We start from the raw sequence: 5,665 nt of genomic DNA, 5'->3' as shown, positions 1-5,665 counted from the left end.
TGGTGGCTGGACCCAAACACAGAGAGACCATGGCAGGGAGCGGTTAAGAGTGAGTTTAATAAAGAAAATCCAAAAACTAACAAAAACACTGGGGTACTCAGGAGCGAAAACCCAGTGTTGTATAAAGTACTGAAATCTCGGAGTCAAGTAAAAGTATAGGTATCTCTCCAAAATATGACTTTGGTAAAAGTCCAAGTCACTGACTGAAATGTTACTTAAGTAAATGTCTTAAAGTATCTTTAATGTCTTGTACTTAAGTATGAAAATTACTGTAAATAAAAAATTGTAATAAAAAGTATAAGTAAAAAGTAAAACAAAGCAAATGCAGTTTGAATGACATTTTTTAGATTTTGGTAAACTTAGAAAGTCAAATTCCCTCATCATTGTATTGAGCCAGCTCTTGCTCTTAATGTGTTTGACCCTCTTGTAGCTCTACTAATAACAACTCTGTGACTAAAACAAAAGAACATCTTGCGAGTGTTATAATAAGCTTGATTGACTTTAGACATAAAACATACAGGCTACAAAATAAAATAAAACTTATTATCTAATGTGCCATGACCATTTTAATCATTAACATAGTACTTCGTTTTCTGTGATTTCATTACTACTTATGTATTTTATTGATTTGCAAAAATTACCTTTTTTGATTTAATCCTTAAATTGTGAAAATCATAAAATCATTGAAAAGGATATCTTGAAAGAAGGCGTTTCTTCTCTTAGATCAGACATCATTGTCTGTAGGTTTTACAAGCTGGAATACACCCTCCCCCTCACCGACTCCATCCCAAAAAGGAGCCAAAGCCTGTATCATTGTCATTTGATAGGCGAGAGGGGCTCCCCACCCTTTCGCTGCTCGGGATCCCACAGCATTGTTGACACACCTAAGGAATAGTGCTTGGAGGCACGGCACACAGCAACAAGCACAAACAGCAAACATGACAATAACAATGAGTGAAAAACAATAACTTTTAAATAACTTTAAATATTTTAATTTAATTATTTGAGCCTGTCACTGTTTAAGTGAAGATGTAAGTTTAGATACATTTTATTTTTAACCACAAGATATGTTTTGTCTGCTGCCAGTTTATTTGGCAATCTCAAGGGGTTGAGCCTGTTTATGACAGCTGTTGGCAGCAGCAACAATAAAAAACATATTTCTAAAGGCCATAATGACTATAAAGTTGTATTGAGGTGTTATTGTTAGATTTGTGATGCACTAGTCTACCTGTTTCAGCCTGCACATGTGCCCATTGAAAAAGAACGCAGTTAAGTCCAATGCAAATACATTAAATGTTACGTATATGTGTACCACTGAGCATTAACATTGGTTTCATGGAGCAGATGATAATATGAGTATTGTAATGGTATAAAAAGCCAAACTGCTGAAGCATGTTATCTATAACCTTTATTGGAAAGTAAATGTACATCCAAGCTTAGCTGCTGGAATCTGAGGACAACAGATGTAAGATAAGCTAGACAAGAAAAGTTGTATATTCAGGTCACGCTTAGGGACAATTATTCCAGCATGGTTGTCTGTATAAAAGTATACAATACTCTCAAAATGAACGATTATTCTAAATGATTTAAAAAAAAACACATAATAATCATTATTGATACCTTCCTGATATTGTGTTCAATTCTATAGCTGATGGCAACAATGTAAAACCTAACTTTGCATCTAAATATCTTGAAAAATTCTTCCAGATACGCCCTGGGTTGTACAAGAGTTTGATTTCCTTGGCTACTAACCTCCTCGCTTATTCTTGGTTGGCACCAAGAATAAGCGTGTGTAATCTCTGCTACAGACATCTTCATGCTGAGCTACATACAGCTGCTATGTTCTTCTTTATTCATTTCTTCTCTACTATGCATATCTGTTGTGCATTTACAGTTATTTCACAAACTAATGTAGCCTTCATATGACCTTTAACTTCTTTTGTGGGGGAGAGGAGGATTGGCAAACAACTTCTTTTATTAGCAACTGAAGATGTAGTATGATGCAGCTCATCCTTGTATCCAAGGTAAATTTCTCCCAAGGCAGACTTATAAAGATACTTTGATTCTAACTTGATTGGTGCAGTACCGCCTCCATTCCCAACCAAACTAATTTTGTGCGGGCAGTGCTATTTTCCTTTCTTGATAATTCATTTGAACAATGAAAAGCTGGAATAAAAACAACAAAAACAAGCTGAAATAAAATAGAAGTAACGAGGCAATTTTCAAAATGTAAGGAGCAGAAAGTACAGATAATTGCATGGAAACAATATTCTCCTACAAAGACTTGAACATACTGTAGGGATTAAGGGGAAAGCATTAGGCTGGTTTAAATCTTATCTGTCAGACAGATTCCAATTTGTTCATGTTAATAATAAATCTTCCTCAAACTCTAGGGTCACTTGTGGAGTACCACAGGGTTCAGTCCTTGGACCAATTCTCTTTACTATATATATGCTTCCGATAGGCAATATTATCAGACAGCATGGGATTAATTTCCACTGTTATGCTGATGATACTCAGCTATATTTATCCATAAATCCTGATGAATCCAATCAATTACTTCGACTGCAGTCATGTCTTGATGACATCAAAAGCTGGATGACTTTAAATTTCCTGCATCTAAATTCTGACAAGACCGAAGTTTTAATCTTTGGGCCAGAGTCCTCAAATAATAAACTTCTTAACCAATCACTTAATCTGGGTGGCATTAACCTGGCCTCTGGTAATAAAGTAAAAAATCTTGGTGTTATTTTTGACCAAGACATGTCATTTAAATCCCATATTAAACAGGTTTCCAGAGTTTCCTTTTTTCACCTCCGGAATATCGCCAAAATTAGAAACATTCTGTCCAGGAGTGATGCTGAAAAACTGGTCCATGCATTTGTTACTTCAAGGCTGGACTATTGTAATTCTTTACTATCAGGAATTCCACAAAATGCAGTTCAAAGCCTTCAGCTGATCCAAAATGCTGCAGCAAGAGTTCTGATGAAAATCAACAAGAGGGATCATATTTCTCCAATTTTAGCTTCCCTTCATTGGCTTCCTGTTATATCAAGAATAGAATTTAAAATTCTTCTTCTAACGTATAAAGCCCTTCATAATCAAACTCCATCATATATCAGAGCTCTGATTACCCCGTATGTTCCTAACAGAGCACTTCGCTCTCAGACCGCAGGTCTGCTGGTGGTTCCTAGAGTCTCTAAAAGTAGAATGGGAGGCAGATCCTTTAGCTATCAGGCTCCTCTCCTGTGGAACCAACTCCCAGTTTTGGTCCGTGAGGCAGACACCCTGTCTACTTTTAAGACTAGGCTTAAAACTTTTCTTTTTGACAAAAATTATAACTAGTGACTCATGTTACTCTCAGCTACCTTTATAGTTTTACTGCTATAGGCTTAGGTTACTGGAGTATATCAGGATCTAATTTTCTCACTATATTGAGTTCTACTGTTCTTCAATTATGCATTATGTGTTGTCATTTCTGCTTTAACTTTCTGTTCTCTCTCTTTTCTCTTCATAGTAGGTACACCTGGTCTGGCGTTCTGTTAACTGTGACATCATCCAGAGAAGACGGCTCACCCGCTACTACCATCTAATGTAGAACAGATTACTAGATCAATGTGTGCTTCTGTGCTTTTTTGTTTCTCTTGTTGTGTCTCTGTTCTGTCTTCTGTAACCCCAGTCGGTCGAGGCAGATGACCGTTCATACTGAGCCCGGTTCTGCCGGAGGTTTTTTTTCCCGTTAATGGGTGGTTTTTCTTCCCACTGTCGCTTCATGCTTGCTCAGTATGAGGGATTGCAGCAAAGCCATGTACAATGCAGATGACTCTTCCTGTGGCTCTACGGTTCCCCAGGAGTGAATGCTGCTTGTCGGGACTTTGATGCAATCAACTGGTTTCCTTATATAGGACATTTTTGACCAATCTGTATAATCTGACCCAATCTGTATAATATGATTGAACTTGACTTTGTAAAGTGCCTTGAGATGACATGTTTCATGATTTGGCGCTATATAAATAAAATTGAATTGAATTGAATTGAATTGAATTGAAATGTAAGGAGTAGAAGTAAGAAGTCGAGTAAAAACATGAGGGACAGAGGGCTGTTGGAAAATATTTACTCCAGTAAAGTAGCTATGGATAAAAAATGTCTACTTAAGTAAAGCATTTGTACATTGTTACTTGATACCTCAGCAAAATCTTACTGAACATACACAAATAAGCAGGATTTCTTCTACTGTAATTGTTGGTCATTGACTGCTGAACTTTATTAGGAAGACTCATTCATAAGAAGTACAGGAAGTGTCAAAGAAACCACCTTATAAGTGAATACAGACTTATTTTCCATAATTATCATATCTATGCTGATTAAACGTAGTGTCAATCTAGAAGAAACCCAAGTCAAACCACAATCTATTCTAAAACCAAAAGCTCTGATGGAATTAGATTTATTGTTTTTAAGCATGCTTTCTGAACACTTCCTTCATCCTTTTGAGCTCTGTTAACCCAAGATCAAATTGTTCTGCTAGTTTGCGGAGCTTCTTGGCGAGCTTCGACTCCAGACCTTTCTTCACCTTCTTTCCATCTTTGGTGAAGTAGATGTCCATACCAAGTGCAAAGCCGTCCAGCACTCCAGAAGCATTGGCACTCCTCTCAGGGACCGTGGCACTATCCTCCCCTATAGCCAGCTGCACTGCTGAGGCGGCATTCCTTGACTGTATCATGTTATTGTCCAGCGTTTCTTTCAGAATAGACAGACCATGGTGCTTCAGCTGGTCCATGCCTTCGTTGATGAACCTCAGACACGTTAATATTTTTTCATAACTATCCTTAAACTCCTGTAGGAGTTTGTTGATTTTCTTTGTGTCTTGATTTAAATTGGCCTGGAAAAAAAAGAAAGATTTTAGAAGTTTAGATTGTACAAAAAAGCTTTTAACTCATAACACACTTTAATGTCCCACAGTGGGGAAATTCAGGTGTACCAGCAACAGACAGCAAATTTACAACATAAGAAGAAAATACTGTACATTTATTCAAAAATAGCACACTCATAAAATTAAAGTGTGCAACTAGGGTGATTTTAAAGAGTGTACACTTCCCCTTTGTAAAGCGAGTTAGCAGCTTTTAAACTCGCTGTTGTTGGTACTTGCAGGTTTTTTTCATTTTGCTTCTGTCTATTTTCTGATTGGAGTGTTTCTCTGTTGTATTTGTTTTTTTTTGTGTTGTTGAGGAAAATAAATATCTTAGTTTTGGAGTTTGTGTGTTTGGCCATTTGTGGCGTGTTCAGTCTTTTGCCATAAACATACACAAGATGGTCAAAATGCACATGTAGATTTATGCATAAAAATGTTGATTTACGAGAATAAAGGAAAACAGCAGAGATACAAACACCTATTGAGTTTGTTAGGAGAAGTGATGGTCATGAAGTCTAAAAGCTGCAGGAAGGAGGATGTGCCATAATGCTCCTTCATGCAAGGAGAAGGTTTAGGATAAAGTGGGTTAACTGAAGCTTAACACAAGACAATGCATCTGCATGATTTTCTGTATCAGATAGCCTCATTGAAAACAACAAGTTACCTTGTTTGCGATAGCTGCTGATGCACCGGTGACACCCCCAGCAGCAACCACACCAGCTCCAACAACAGTAAGTGCCAGTGAGGCTCCGGCTG

This window comes from Fundulus heteroclitus, chromosome 5, assembly GCF_011125445.2.
Source record: "Fundulus heteroclitus isolate FHET01 chromosome 5, MU-UCD_Fhet_4.1, whole genome shotgun sequence".
NCBI lineage: Eukaryota > Metazoa > Chordata > Actinopteri > Cyprinodontiformes > Fundulidae > Fundulus > Fundulus heteroclitus.
Note: the sequence above shows the minus strand (reverse complement) of the source record.